This window comes from Equus asinus, chromosome 25 (genome assembly GCF_041296235.1).
Source record: "Equus asinus isolate D_3611 breed Donkey chromosome 25, EquAss-T2T_v2, whole genome shotgun sequence".
Classification (NCBI taxonomy): Eukaryota; Metazoa; Chordata; class Mammalia; order Perissodactyla; family Equidae; genus Equus; species Equus asinus.
Genome location: NC_091814.1, coordinates 24,878,530 through 24,895,589, shown reverse-complemented (window position 1 = coordinate 24,895,589; position 17,060 = coordinate 24,878,530). Strand labels below are relative to the sequence as shown.

Here is a 17,060-nt window from a genome sequence, read left to right as displayed (position 1 = left end):
ATAATCACTCTAAATGTAAATGGATTGAACTCCCCAATCAAAAGACACAGAGTGGCAGGATGGATCAAAGAACAAGATCCAACAATATGCTGCCTCCAGGAAACACACCTCAGCCGCAAAGACAAACACAGACTCAGAGTGGAGGGATGGAGAACAATACTCCAAGCTAATAATGAACAAAAGAAAGCAGGTGCTGCTATACTAATATCAGACAAGGGAGATTTCAAAGCAAAACAGATAAAGAAAGACAAAGAGGGACAGTATATAATGATAAAAGGGACTCTCCACCAAGAAGACATAACACTTATAAATATATACGCACCCAACACAGGAGCACCAAAATTTGTAAAGCAACTCTTAATAGAACTAAAAGAAGACATCAACAACAATACAATAATAGTAGGGGACCTCAACACACCATTAACACCAATGGACAGAACATCCAGACAGAAAATCAACAAGGAAATAATAGAATTAACTGAAAAATTAGACCAGATGGACTTAATAGATATATATAGAACACTTCATCCAAAAACAGCAGGTTACACATTCTTCTCAAGTGCACATGGAACATTCTCAAGGATTGACCATATTTTGGGAAACAAAGCAAACATCAATAAATACAAGAGAGTTGAAATAATATCAAGCATCTTTTCTGATCATAATGCTATGAAACTAGAAATCAACTACAAGAAAAAAGCAGAGAAAGGTGCAAAAATGTGGAGACTAAACAACACGCTTCGGAACAAACAATGGATCATTGAAGAAATTAAAGAAGTAGTCAAATATTATCTGGAGACAAATGAAAATGAGAACACGACATACCAAATCATTTGGGATGCAGCAAAAGCAGTCCTAAGAGGGAAATTCATCGCAATACAGGCTCACCTCACTAAACAAGAAAAAGCTCACATAAGCAACCGCAAACGACACCTAACAGAACTAGAGAAAGAAGAACAAACAAAGCCCAGAGTCAGTAGAAGGAGGGAAATAATAAAAATAAGAGCAGAAATAAACGATATTGAAACAAAAAAGACAATAGAAAGGATCAATGAAACAAAGAGTTGGCTCTTCGAAAGAATTAACAAAATTGACAAACCCTTAGCCAGACTCACCAAGAAAAGAAGAGAGAAATCGCAAATAAATAAAATTAGGAATGAGAGAGGAGAAATCACAACAGATACCAATGAAATACAAGAGATCATAAGAGAATACTATGAAAAACTATATGCCAACAAATTGAACAACCTGGAAGAAATGGACAAATTCCTAGACTCCTACAATCTCCCCAAACTGAATCAGGAAGAAATGGAGAATCTGAATAGGCCAAACACAAGTAAGGAAATAGAAACGGTAATCAAAAACCTCCCCAAAAATAAGAGTCCAGGACCAGACGGCTTCTCTGGAGAATTCTACCAAACATTCAAAGAAGACTTAACACCTATTCTTCTCAAACTGTTACAGAAAATTGAGAAAGATGGAGTACTCCCTAACACATTCTATGAAGCCAACATCACTCTGATCGCCAAACCTGACAAGGACAACACAAAGAAGGAGAACTACAGGCCGATATCACTGATGAACATAGATGCAAAAATCCTCAACAAAATTTTGGCAAACCGAATACAGCAATACATCAAAAAGATTATACACCATGATCAAGTGGGATTTATACCAGGGACACAGGGATGGTTCAACATCCGCAAGTCAATCAACGTAATACACTACATCAACAAAATGAAAAACAAAAACCACATGATCATCTCAATAGATGCAGAGAAAGCATTCGACAAGATCCAACACCCATTTATCATAAAAACCCTCAATAAAATGGGTATAGAAGGAAACTACCTCAACATAATAAAGGCCATATATGACAGACCCACAGCCAACATCATACTCAATGGACAAAAACTGGAAGCCATCCCTCTGAGGACAGGAACAAGACAAGTGTGCCCACTTTCACCACTCCTATTCAACATAGTACTGGAGGTGCTGGCCAGAGCAATTCGGCAGGAAAAAGAAATAAAAGGAATCCAAATAGGTAACGAAGAAGTAAAACTCTTGCTGTTTGCAGATGACATGATCTTATATATAGAAAACCCCAAAGAATCCATAGAAAGACTATTAGAAATAATCAACTACAGCAAAGTAGCAGGCTATAAAATTAACGTGTATAAATCAGTAGCATTTCTATACACTAACAATGAACTAACAGAAAAAGAACTCAAGAACTCAATCCCATTCACAATCGCAACGAAAAGAATAAAATACCTTGGGATAAACTTAACCAAGGAAGTGAAGGATCTATACAATGAAAACTACAAGACTTTCTTGAAAGAAATTGACGATGACATAAAGAGATGAAAAGACATTCCATGCACATGGATTGGAAGAATAAACATAGTTCAAATGTCCATACTACCTAAAGCAATCTACAGATTCAATGCTATCCCAATCAGAATCCCAAGAACATTCTTCACAGATATTGAACAAACAATCCTAAAATTCATATGGGGCAACAAAAGACCGCGAATTGCTAAAGCAATCTTGAGCAAGAAAAACAAAGCCGGTGGAATCACAATCCCCGATTTCAAAACATACTACAAAGCTACAGTGATCAAAACAGCATGGTACTGGTACAAAAACAGGTCCACAGATCAATGGAACAGAATTGAAAGCCCAGAGAGAAAACCACACATCTATGGACAGCTAATCTTCGACAAAGGAGCAGAGGGCCTACAATGGAGAAAAGAAAGTCTCTTCAACAAATGGTGCTGGGAAAACTGGACATCCACAAGCAAAAGATTGAAAATTGACCATTCTTTTTCACCACACACCAAAATAAACTCAAAATGGATCAAAGACCTAAAGATTAGGCCTGAGACAATAAGTCTTTTGGAAGAGAATATAGGCAGTACACTCTTTGACATCAGTTTCAAAAGAATCTTTTCAGACACTATAACTCCTCAGTTGAGGGAAACAATAGAAAGAATAAACAAATGGGACTTCATCACACTAAAGAGCTTCTTCAAGGCAAGGGAAATCAGGATTGAAACAAAAAAACAGCTCACTAATTGGGAAAAAATATTTACAAGCCACTTATCCGACAAAGGGTTAATCTCCATAATATACAAAGAACTCACACTGCTTAACAACAAAAAAACAAACAACCCGATCAAAAAATGGGCAGAGGACATGAACAGACATTTCTCAAAAGAAGATATGAATATGGCCAATAGACACATGAAAAGATGTTCATCATCGCTAATCATCAGGGAAATGCAAATCAAAACTACACTAAGATATCACCTTACACCCGTTAGATTGGCAAAAACATCCAAAACCAAGAGCGACAAATGTTGGAGAGGTTGTGGAGAAAAAGGAACCCTCATACACTGTTGGTGGGAATGCAAACTGGTACAGCCACTATGGAAAACAGTATGGAGATTTCTCAAAAAGTTACAAATAGAAATACCCTATGACCCAGCCATCCCATTACTGTATCTATACTAAGAACCTGAAATCAGAAATCTCAAGAGTCCGTTGCACCCCTATGTTCATCGCAGCATTATTTACAATAGCCAATACGTGGAACCAACCTACATGCCCAGAAACTGATGATTGGATAAAGAAGATGTGGTATATATACACAATGGAATACTACTCAGCCATAAAAAAAGACAAAATTGGCCCATTCACAGCAACGTGGATGGACCTCGAGGGTATTATGTTAAGCGAAATAAGCCAGTCAGAGAAAGACGAACTCTATATGACTCCACTCATAGGTGGAAGTTAGTATATTGATAAGGAGATCTGATCAGTGGTTACCAGGGAAAAGGGGGGGTGGGGGGAGGGCACAAAGGGGGAAGTGGTGTACCCACAACATGACTAACAAAAATGTACAACTGAAATCTCAGAAGGTTGTAATCTACCATAACATTAATAAAAAAAAATCAAAAAAAAAAAGATCAATGGAACTGAATGGAGAGCACAGAAATAAACCCTCACATCTATGGACAGCTAATCTTTGACAAAAGAGCCAAGAACGTACAGTGGGGAAAGGAACATCTCTTCAATAAATGTTACTGGGAAATTGGACAGCCACATGCAAAAGAATGAAAGCAGACCATTATCTTACACGACACAGAAAACTAACTCAAAATGCATTAAGGACTGGAATGTAAGACGTGAAACCAGAAAATTAGAAGAAAACATAGGCAGTGCACTCTTTGACATTGGTCTTCACAGTATCCTTTGGATTATCATGTCTCCTCAGGCAAGGGAAACAGAAGAAAGAAGAAACAAATGGGACTACGTCAAACAAGACTTCTTAACTCACGGTTGAGAACAACTTGATCAGCACTCCACAACAGCTGAGGGTCCGGAACTGCCAAAATAAGGTTCAAGATGACAGAGCTCAGAGCCACAGGCACCGCCTGCAGCTCAGAGTCAGACAGGAGTGATGGAGAGAGGCCCCAGCGCGCCGGTTAATGGTCTGGCGTTGCAATAACAGAATTGGAAGGTGGAGGTGTCATGGAATCTTAGGAGCCCCTGCCTTCCAGTTGCCTGGGCCCTGCTGCTACCCCAGGCTGCCCGGCCTTTTCTGAAGGCCACTGCTGATGGGCATCACCCCAAAGCAGTTGTCTACTCTCGGGGTGACACTACCGACCTGTCTCTTTCCAGAAAATATCTAAGCATAGTTCTCAGTGCCCATTCCTGTGTGCATCTCAAAACAGAAAGAGAAACCAGTGTCCCAACAAAGTTTGTTTTCTGAAGCACCGTCACGAAGTCACCCCACTTTCTCTCTAAATGTAAACAGATCTTAAGGTTTTCCCAGACGTGAAAGATGGCAAACTTTTAGACTCTCATGCTGCTATTCGCTGGGCTTTCTCCAGTTTTTTCTACATCCATTAAAAGGGACAAAAGCAGAGTGCAATACTAAGTGAATGAATACTTCGTTAAAAAGTTATTCTCTGTCCTGACTCACAATACTCCTCTTGCTGCACCCCTGTGTTGTGTCGACTTCTTGCCCCTCACTAGGGCAGCATGTTGGCTTATCTTCAAACTTAAGTCAGTGTGACATCTCTACCTCCTAAAATCCTTCTCTATGTGTGGGCCGCTTTTGTGGTTGTTTTTTAAATGTCCATAAACACTATCTTTCCTACTTGTTGCTTCCGGATATCCACATATTATGCCTTCTAGTCCCACAAGAGCTCTTTTTCAGCTCTGAAAATGATCACAGTAGTTTGTGAGTGTATCCCGAATACATGTAGTGCCCATTTCTTTGGCAAACACTTGTCAACCTGATGCTATTTCTTGTCTTCATTCAGTTCACTCATGTTTGGAACAGAACAGGGATGTGGAGCAGGTTTTATGGATTATTGCTGGACAGATCCCTTCGAGCTGTCCTCATGCTACTGACCTGCGGTTATATTCCTCTACCAGAACATGGAATTTCAAGGTCACGGTTCAGGGATGGTCGATCACCCACAGGGGACATGTGCAATGGGCTTCACAGACAGAGAAGCTGAGGTTGAGAAGAGGAGGACAGGCAGGGAGGGAAAGTTGTACCCTGAACCCCCTCTTCACACTCTTGTCATCTGTTCCCACCTGGGTCTTGTGAAGATGAGACTTGGGAGACCCCCGGTAGCATTGGTCTCTTCAGTTTAGCTGCTCCAGTACTTTGATTTGAGGGTGCGATGCCTCTGCCCAAGTACCACAGAGCATTTATGTCAAGGTAAAGGGCAGAGGACCGCATCAACCGCTTTTGAAGCTCATCTTCTTTCTACCCTACACCATCCTCCAACCACACTGCGGAAGGATTTGGTGTTTGAGATGCATGTAAAGCTTTAAAGAGATCTCTCTTTTGGTGTCAGTTGGACCCGACATTCCTTTCTTTACATCTCAAAGTCTGTGATCTAGTGGACCCAACTGTACTGAACTCGAGTGGAGTTGGACTTGCTAACTTTCTGGTGTTTTGTTAGATGGCTAGTATATTTCTAAGATTTTCTTACTTAAATGCCACTGTTGAAGTTTAACGAGTAATAATAGGATTTATTTCGTAAGGTGACAGACTCAGAGAATACTGGTCTCATCCATGTGCAAAATCTAATTTTCACTTCTATTCAAAGAAGGCCAGAATTTGACATTAGGGCTCCCACCATTTTCAAGGTGGACTCTCACTTACCTCAGGATATCTTCCCAAGGGTTCATGTCTCTGCTATAAAATGGATGAAATTAAAATGAAATCAGATGGGCCAGGTCCTCTCCATTCTAGAGGGCTCCAACAGTTTCTCCCCTGCTTTAGAGACTTGACTGAAAATATCCTTGTTGTTCTGCTCTGTCTTGCTTTTGTCTTTTGCATAAAAGTGATACGGTTCAGTGTTTCCTACCCCCAAGTCAATCATTTTAAGATTCACCTGGATCCAAAGCATCCTGAGTCAAAAGAACAAAGCCGGAGAGATCATATTCCCTGATTTCAAAATATACTACAAAGCTATATTAATCAAAACGTCATGATAGTGGCAGGAAAACAGACACACAGATCAATGGAACCGAATGGAGAGCACAGAAATAAACCTTCACATCTACGGACAGCTAATTTTCAACAAAAGAGCAGAGACCATACAAAAGAGGAAAGGAAAGTCTCTTTGATAAATGGTCCCGGGGAAATTGTACAGCCGTATGCAAAAGAACGAACGTAGACCCTTATCTTACACCACACAGAGAAATGAACTCAAAATGCATTAAAGACTTGAATGTAAGACCTGGAACCATAAACTCCTAGAAGAAAGCAGAGGCAGTACACTCTTTGGCACTGGTCTTAGCAGTACCTTGCTGAATATTATATCTCCTCAGGCTAGGGAAACAAATGAAAAAGTAACCAAATGAGACTACACCAAACAGGAATTCTTAACTTACTGTTGAGGACAACTTGATCAATACCCCACAACACTTGAGAGTCTGTAACTGCCACAACAAGGTTGAAGATCTCAGAGCTCAGAGCCCTAAGCACCACCTGTAGCTCAGAGTCAGACAGGAGTGATGGAGAGAGGACTCAGTGCGCCAGTTAACGGTCTGGTGTTGCAATAACAGAATTGGAAGGTGGGGGTGTCATGGAATCTGAGGAGCCCCTTCCTTCCAGTTGCCTAGGCCGTGCTGATACCCAAGGCTGCCTGGTCTCTTCCAAAGGCCACCACTGTTGGGGACCACCTTCCAGCCACCACTCCCAATAGCTGTCTGCCCTTCTGCTGATAGCGACCTGTTTCCAAAAAATATCGAAGCATAATTCTCACCGTTCTTTGTTATGTGTGTGTCTAAAAACACCAAGACAAAACTGTTCCCCTTTTATTTCTTGGGATATTAAGCATGGCAAGGGATACCATCAACACAATGAAAAGACCATTACCAACTGGGAGAAGATATTTGCCAATCATAAATCAGATAAGGGGCTAACATGCAAAGTATGGAAAGAACTTATACAACTCAACAACAACAAAACAAACAGGAAAAACCCAATTAAAACATGTGCGGAGGATCTTAACAGACAGTTTTCCAAACAAGGTATTCAGGTGGCCAATAGGCACCTGAGAAGACGTTCTACATCACTAATTCCTAGGGAAACGCAAATCCAAACCATAATGAGATATCACCTCATGCTTGTCAGAATGGCTATCACGAAAAAGAAAATAAGTGTTGGAGAGGATGTAGAGAAAAGGGAACCCTCATATGTTACTGGTGGGAATGTAAACTGGGGCAGCCACTATAGAAAACAGCATGGAGATCTCTCAGAAAACAAAAAACAGAACTACCATATAATCCAGGTAGTCCACTTCTGTGTATTTATCCAAAGAACACAAACTCACTGATTCCAAAAGATTTATGCACCCCTATTTTCATGGGAGCATTATTCATAACAGCCGAGACTTGCAAGCAACCTAAGTGACCATCAACAGATGAATGGATAAAGACGATGTGACACACACACACACACACACACACACACACACACACCATGGAGTACTACTCAGCCATAAAAAGAGGGAATCTTGCCATTTTTGACAACGTGGAGGAAACTTGAGAGTATTATGCTAAGCGAAATAAGTCTGACGGAGAAAGTCAAATGCCATAGGATTTCACTCATACATGGAAGATAAAACAACAACAACAAATAAACATATAAACACAGAGAATAAATTGCTGTTTCCCAGAGGCGAAGGGGGGAGGGGAGAGGGCAAAGGGGTAAAGGGGCACATATGCTGGGTGACTGATGACAACCAGACTTCTGGTAGTGAATCTGATGGAGTCGATACAGAAGTTGAAATATAATGATGTACACTAACATTGATATAATGTTATAAACCAGTATTACTGCAATAAAAATTAATTTAACAGAAAAAGGAAATATATGTCAAGCAGAGATGGAATACCTGTTGCGAGAAATTAGAGGTCCTCTGCCAAGGCATACCCTTGCAGCGTCTAAATTTCTGCCATTAAAAATTCACCTCTTCGGATCAAAACATCCCACAGGAATACCCTGTTAAAATGTTAAGCTTACCTGGAATATTAATTCTATCAGCATCATAGGCTCACAACAAGTGGTAAGAAGATCACTGAAAAACCAAGAAGAATGGATTTGACCGAAGACTTATAACAATATTACAAAGATGAATGTTCTTGGCTGTACTCCTACCAATTTCTTAAGAACCCCAACTCTCTTCAAATTCCTTTGAAATAGCTCTGGGAATTCCCCAAGGGGACTGAAATCTGCATTCCAGAAACTTCTCTGGTCACCAAGGTGCACCTGCCATTTGGTCATCTGGTAGCTGCAGATAACCAAAGGGGCAACTTTGCTCTGAGGCCACCAAGGACTCTATGATGAAGATCTCTGCCATCTCCGGTGCCAGCTCTCCTGCCAGTGCCTTCCACTCTGTGGCTGCTGAGGCCCGACATGGAAGGAATTCCTGTCTCTCCCAGGAAGCCATCTATCCTCTCAGCCCCAACTCTAGCCCACCGTTGCTTCTTATGTCTGGAGCCTTCCTGTATCAACATTTTACCACTTTCCTCATTATTTCATTAGAATGCCTGTGTATCAGAGTTCTGAGTTGAAACATTTGATTTTCATAGATGACTCCATGGTCAAATGTAAAAACAACTTCAACAACCTTGCATTTAGTTTTACTGGGTTTGGGGAATTAAACCTATTTAAATTTAAAAAAAAAAAGCATCACCTGGGAGAGTTAGTACAAATACAAGTCCAGAGTCTTCACCTGTAATGACCCTGATTCAGTGGGCTGAGGGGGCCTGGAACCTATTGTTAAAGTTGCTCAGATGTACAGTCAGGTTGAGGACCTACTGATAGCATCGACCTTCCTCACAGTTTTGGGGATGAGCATTTCACATACATACTACTTCTAATCCTCACGATCAATCTGTGAGGAGAGCGTGGCCTTTCCCTGGTTTGCGGATGACGAAACCAAGACACAGAGAGGGTCTGAGACTAGCCCAAAGTGCCCTCGCTCTAAGTGCTGGAGCCAGGTGTCAGGTAGAGTGCCCCTTCACCCCAAACCCCCTCCCACATTTTCCAATTCACTCTGAGTCAGGTCTTTCCACGTACATGCTTCCTGCCTATACCTCATTTCTACCAAAAACTTCCCGATTTTAATGTTTCCATCCGATATATTTCCATCTGACATATTTCACAACAGGCTAACAGCATCCTATCCTGGCCACTGACTATTAACTTGGGACACGTTGCTAATGAAAATACAGGACGTGGGAATGTGCAAAGACACATTGCTTTATGATGATGATGTAATTTTCAGGCTATAAAATTCTCCGTTTTGTGTACAATTCAGTGACTTGTGGTCTATTTACAAGGTTGTGACACCATCACCACCATCTCATTCTGGAGTATTTTCTTTACCTCACAAAAGAAACCCTGTCCCGGGGGCTGGCCCCATGGCTGAGTGGTTAAGTTCCCGCACTCCGCTGCAGGCGGCCCAGTGTTTCGTTGGTTCGAATCCTGGGCGCGGACATGACACTGCTCATCAAACCACGCTCAGGCAGCGTCCCACGTGCCACAACTAGAAGGACCCACAACGAAGAATATACAACTATGTACCGGGGGGCTTTGGGGAGAAAAAGGAAAAAATAAAATCTTTAAAAAAATAAAATAAAATAAAATAAAAAAAAGAAACCCCGTCCCTATTGGCAGTCACTCCCTATTCCTCACATTCTTCCAGCCCTTGGCAATTGCTAATCTACTTTCTCCCCGTATGGATTTGCCTACTCTGGACATCTATTCTCAATGGAATCATAAAACACGTTGCCTTTGGTGTCTGGCTTCTTCACTTGCCATAATGTTGCCAAGGTTCATCCAGATTTTGGCAGGTATCTGTACTTTATTCTTTCTATCCTTGAATAAGACTTCATTTTACGACTATACTCCATTTTGTGCATTCTTCAGCTGAGGGCATTTGGGTTCTTTCCACTTTTACTACTATGAGTAATGCTGCTGTGAATATTCATGTGCAAGTTTGTTTGTGACCGTGGGTTTTCAATTCTCTTGCTATGTACCCAGGAGTAGAATTGCTACATCTATGTCAACGCTGTATGTAACTTTGAGGAACTGACATGCCGTTTTCCAAAGCGTTTGCGCCTTTTTACATTTCCACTAGCAATGCATGAGGATTTCAATTTCTCCACATCCTCCTCCACACTTGTGGTTGCCCATCTTTTAATTACAGCCACACTAGTGGGTGTGAAGTGGTATCTCATTGTGGATTTCAGTTCTGTTTTCTTCATGATCAATGATAAACATCTTTTCATGAGCTTCTTGGCCATTTGTACATCGTCTATGGAGAAATGTCCATTCAAATCCTTTTCCCATTGATAAAGTGGATTGTCTTTTTATTATTGACTTGTAAGAGTCAATACTAGACACATGTCAGATATCTGTTTTGCAACGGTTTTTTTCTGATTCTGTGCATTGTCTTTTCACTTCGTTATTAGCATCCTTTGAAGCACGAAAGATTTCAATTTTGATGAAGTCCAATTTATCTATTCATTGACTGTTCTTGCTTTAGCTGTCACGTCTAAGATATCATTATCTAATCAAAGATTACAAAGATTTACACCTATGCTTTCTTTGCCACATTGCTTTGAATAAAAACTTTCCTGGGTTAGGGTACAGGGATATTTTTGAATTTGGAGTCCTATAAATTGATATGGATCCCTCCTGACCGATATTCACAGGTCTGCCAGTCACTTCAAAGGAACATCCCTGTGCCGTTGCAGAGATCTGGGAAATTGTATTTATGACTATCCTGGCTTTGACTCAGGTGAGAGTCCTGGTCATGTGCTTCAGTTTCTCCTTGACCTCTCCTGGTTTCAAAATTTGTTCAATATCTTTGGAGTTGAAGAACTGATTGAGTGTCTTTCTGAGGAACACTCAAGGGCCCAGGTTATTCTGAACCTAGTGGACTTCCTCATTCCGCTCCAGACAGAGAAGACTGTGGGGGTTGGATAGGGTCTAGACTTCCATCTCTGGTCTTAGAGAGAAACTAGCCTTGCTTCGGGGTTTGGGGATGGTTGTTGAAAAGACTCTTGCCCCCCTCTAATTCTTTGTACTCTATACATGACTTCTTTCTAGAAATGGTGGGAAAATACTTATTTTAGAACATCTTGTCTGTTCTCTGCCAATTGCTTTCTGTCTACACATTTAAAGTGGGTAAAGGAGGACTCAGAGACAAATTTGTTCTTAGCGTCTATTATTGTTCAAGTGACCGTATTTAATCCTATGCACTATCTTATTAGCCAGGTTTTATCCTTTTCCTTTTGAGGAAAAAAGCTCAAAAAGGTTAAAAAATACTCCAAGGTCACAGTCTAGGGAGGAGAGGAGTGAGCGTTAGAAACCAGTTTCGTTTGACCTCAAATTTTCATCCACGGTGAGTGTCTTGGTGTTATGTCTAAGATTTCTTTGCTTATTCCTTGTTCATGAGAATATGTCCACTTTTCCTCCAAAACCTTTACAATTTTAACTTTCACATCTCCAATTAACTCAGTGTGTGGTAGAAGGTAGTTGTGAATATTAATTTATTTCTAAATACTCATTCATTCTAGAGCTTTTTACCAAAAACGTCTTTCATTATCCCAGTGAAGTGTCTTGGTGAATTTAAAAAAATCAAATAATTGTATGTGTGGGAGTCAATTTCTTACACTCCGCTCTTTCACATGATACATTTGTGTGGCGTCTACTTCCACCGATACTATAGTGTGTTAATTACTGTGGCTTTAAAGTGAGTTTTGAAATCTAGTAGAGTGTGTCCTCTAATTCTTTTGAAATCTAGTAAGTGTGTCTCCAGTTAATTCTTCTTCAAGGCTGTCTTGGCTATTACAGGTACTTTGATTTCCATATACATTTTAGAAATAGCTGGTAAATCCCCTCCCAATGCCTGCTACAATATTAACTGGAACAATCTTGATTTGACATTCTTACAATATGGAATCTTCTAATCTATGAAATTGATATATATTTTTCTCTTTATCTAGTGTTCTTTAATTTCTCTCAGAAACAGTTTTCAGGGATCTTCACTATATGTGTTCTTAGGCATTTAATGACTGTGAATGTGTGAATGTTAATCTCTATTGTGTTTTATTGAATTTCATTTTCTAAATACTCAGTGCTAATGTGGAGAAATACAGTACATTGCTATATGAATGCCATTGAGGTACAACTTAGGTACAATAGACCGCACCACTTTAAAGTACACAATTCGGGGCATTTCAGCAGCCGTAAACACTAATGAAACTACTGCCCCAATCGAGGTGCAGGGCATTTCGATTATCTCACAGCATTCCTTTGTCCCTTTGCAGTCCGTCACCCCCTCAACCCTCAGCTCCAGGCAACCACTGTCCTTACAGATGGCTTGGCACTTTAACAACTTTATGTAAATGGAACCATACCTGTATTCTTTCATGTCTGCGTTCCTTCATGTAGCATAATGACTTTAAAATCCATCCATTTGTATGGTAGCGAATGGAAACCTTTTGGTGGTGAACACGATGTAGTATATACAGAAGTCAAGTTATAATGATGTATACCTGAAATCTATAAAATGTGACAAAACCAAAGTTACGTCAAGAAACAATGAAAAATAAGAAATAATAAGAAAAGGACGGATTAACTTGCCTCTTTATTTCTGCAGCTGGCCAGGACACAGTCAGTAGCTGTGACACCAGCTGTTCCCTCTGGAGACTTTGGCAGTGTTGAGGGCTTGGAGCCAACATGGAGTCCAAGCATTGGTTCTGAGAAGCTGCAATCTGGCTGAGGTTCAGGGTCGCGGGTCAGGACAGGTCATCCAGCTGTCGGAAAAAGCAGAAGGGGGTCCAGCAAAACCACTGAGGTCATCTCTGGGTAGCACTGGCCACTTCCTCCAAGGAATCCACCACCACTACACTTCTCATGACTTCCTGGTACTAGACCGAGAGCTCCGGGAAGTTGGGATAATTTTGATTCATCTCTGCGTTCATGACCCCTAGCACCGAGTCAAGCACTCGAGGAGGCTCTCAGCAACATTTGTGCAACGGATTGAACAAAAGCGGCTGCAAATCGTCAGTCATCTCAACAACACTCCTGTCCCCAATGTCCTGTCAGGGATGCTCTGCTTTCTCCCAAGATGTAGCAAATCACCTTGCTTAGGATGGGGTCTGCCCTACACTCTCCATGTCTGAGGACACTCACCTGTGGTGAGCTCTGATGAAGAACGGATTGCCCTGAGGGATTCCTGACAATGGTTCACTCTGCCATTAGGAAGAGATGGCCTTGGCCTACCCTCCCATCATCTGGGCTGCCGCAACTCCCCAGTTGAGGAGACCTATCATTTTGTTGAAACCATCTGTTCATGTTCTTCCTCTCACTGCTTTGATTTCCTTAGGGAAATATTACCAATAGGCGAACTCCCAGTCCTTATCACAGCATAAGGAAAATGAGGCACTCAACAAATATTTAAGAGATATTGTGGCTAAAGCTTTATTCAACTATAAATGCAAAAGAATATTACTATCACTGCTTCAGATGCAAGGGTCCCATTACCCTGGCCCCTCCTGACTCGAGGGCACAACTGCTTAAGGTAAGAATGGACATCTCCAACCCTTCTCCAAACACCGTTTATCCCTCTAAGCCCACATTTACTTGGAGGGCGTCCACTGTGAGGGCAGCACTGAGGTCAAGGCTGGGGGGTCTGGCGAAGAGCCTTGGGTGTGCCACCCTCCTCCTCTTGGAATTGGTACTCCCCAGCAGGAGAAACCAAACCTGATCCATCCTTGGGCCTCCCTGGCTGTTGCACAGGTTCCCTGTGGAGTAAGTTACTCTCCCAGTCCTCACTGCTCAGCTTAGGTTGCTCCTTGAGGAGTGGAGGATGCTGTACTCATTCCTCAGTGTCCCTTGATTTCTCTGAACTCAACTTGTCCTTATTCTCACCTCCTTTGCCAACGCACCTCCTCCACCAGCACCTTAATCTTCTTTGGGTTATCATCATCCTCCAAGTCTGCTGACTTTCTTTCTTCCATCTGCTCCCTCAATTCTGTGTTTTCAAGATGTGGTCTCAGCTCAGGCTCCTACAGGAGACACACAGAGAAGGGACCAATGCCAGGTCTCACCCGCAGTTCCCAGGGCACATTCCACACGCATCTCAGTCTCCCACGCACTCAGAGAAAACTGAACAGGAAGGGACATTGGAGAATTTGACTAACAACCTTATCTTACCGATGGGGAAAGTGAGGCCCAGAGGGAATAGGAGATTTTCCCACACTCCCTCAACGCTTGACAACAGCAGAGCCCCCACATAAGCCTTGGCCACAAGCTTCCCATCCAGAGTGTCTGCCACACCCTCCAGGAACCCACGGCTGAATTTCAGGAGCCAATGGATCAAACATGAGGATTTCCACTCTTCAAACAAAAACGGCTGAAGAACCTTTCCAGGGACAAATCTTTTACCACAGTTCTTTAGTCCTATTATTAATATTCAGTCGGTTTTCACACCTGGCTGACACCATGGGACCAAGGAACACAGAAATATTAAATAAAATTTATCACAGCCAAAATTAAAATCTATTTATATGATTATCTGTAAAATGTCTGGCTCTCGTGACGGAAGCTCATCTTCCAGAGAGCGGGCACTCTGTCCACCCGTTCGCCCCATCTCCCCAGTGCCTCCGCAAGGGCCTGACAGAGAAGCCATTCAGTAAATATTTATCAAATGGGTAAATAACAGTTTCCAAGAATAACTAACCCTCCCTGATGCCTTCCACTCCAATCACATTTCCACTCAAATCCTATTCCAGCTGTGAGCGGAAGCAATAAAGGCACAGCCTGAGGAAAGGCAGAGGAAGATTCAAACACCAGCTCCACCGTGGACCACACATGCTTCAGTGGATGATTTCATTGCCTGCTTTGAGCACGTCTATCCCCTGTACAAGAGAGAAGAATGTATAATGTAAAGTACAGAAGCTGCATTGACCACTACAGTTTTGGATGATTGAACGTGATATCAAGCAGCAGACAGGGCTCTAACCCCTGGGCACCAGCTGCAGAGCTAAAGAACCCCTACGTCAGAGTCAACGCGGTGCTTGTTCAAAACTTATGGGGACAAGGCCCAAGAAACTGCATTTCAGACAAAAATTCCAAGGAGATTCTCATACAAGGAAAAAGCCTCATCATTTAAAAATTTTAAAAAGCCTAGGATGGAGACTCTGAGACTCCCATTGGTAAGAAGAATGACTCAGCTTTCAGCACAGCAAGTCCCTTGTCCAAGGTCACCTTTCAATGGGAAACGTCCCCGTGTCCAGGAAGAGTTCCTAAGTGATGTGGGACGCCAAGAGGACTCTGCTTCCCAGTCTGGACTTTTAGCGTCTCCCTTGTCCTTTGATTTTCTCCTCTGCTCTGATCACTGGGGGATGTCAGCCCTCATAGGGGTCATTTCTTGATGAAGACCTCTGTTATTTTAGCCTCCTCTTGGAGAAACATATGGCAGAGGTCAATTCTGGGGCTCCACAGAGCTAGGCTTTCTCCTAAGCCACCTTGGTGAGCTGAAAGATGCCGTGACTGCTAGAAATCATATTAATAAAGAGGGACAGCGATAAACAGCGGATCATGAGGGCAGCCTCTCAGGTGACATAGAACCACAACATGATCAATATCAGACCTACTCAGGTGGGGAGGACATACCGACCAATTCTGTCAGCAGAGAGCGCAGCCACATCATTCTAGAATTCTGATCCACAGAACTGTGAGACAACAAATCTGTGATGTCTCACACCACTGTTTTTGTAATCTGTTAATATGCATCAATAAGGAACTAATTCAGATACTTACCTCTACTCTCCTGACTTTTCAATTTTCAGAAACATGTATGCTAATCCCTATAAAGCAAAAAAATCAAAGACCACAGTAGAAATGGTGTGCTCACTTCAGGTGACTATTCCCAAGCCCTTGTAATGGGAACACACTGTGAAGGGTATTTCAGGCACTGGACGAACGTCTCTTTCACGTTACCAAGCAGACCTCTAAAAGAATAAAGAGGATACAACACTTAACTCCATGTAACATTGTCTACGAATCCATCAGCTGTCTCTGTTTCCTACTGCAGATTATGTTTAGCTCCTTGTTCTCCTGAACTCACCAGACAAGGTGTTCTAGCAAGTGCCAGTTACCAGCATGGGCGAACCAATTCAAGGAGAGCAAGAGAGCCGCCGCTAGAGTAAGTTCCCCAGACAAAGTCCTTTGAATGCAATCTCCCCACTTATTTGGACTGGGAATACAGAAAAGATCTATTTTTTAAAGTCTCATTCTAACGAAAATTCAAACGTCTCTGTTTACCAATTTGTATTTTTCTCAAGCCCCATCGTGGAAACCTCACTTTTCAGAATGACTGAGTTCCCAATTGCTCGAGCCTGGCCTGTCTGTCAAGGGAAGTTAGGTAAGCCCAACCTCAAACCTCTCCTGTGAACCAGCCCCTCACCCTCAAAATCCAGAACAGCATGTGAACCCACAGGCA

At 42.0% G+C, this 17,060-nt stretch overlaps 1 long non-coding RNA gene across 1 annotated transcript; it reads right to left on the bottom strand.

Annotated features, from left to right (window-relative positions):
* Window positions 1-13,201: 13,201 nt before the first annotated feature.
* LOC139042025 (uncharacterized) lies at window positions 13,202-15,462 on the bottom strand. The gene is made up of 3 exons (XR_011498217.1): window positions 15,297-15,462; window positions 14,486-14,622; window positions 13,202-13,368 (listed from the first exon to the last, which is right to left on the bottom strand). It is a non-coding gene; the product is annotated as an uncharacterized lncRNA (long non-coding RNA).
* Between the last annotated feature and the right edge of the window lie 1,598 nt (window positions 15,463-17,060).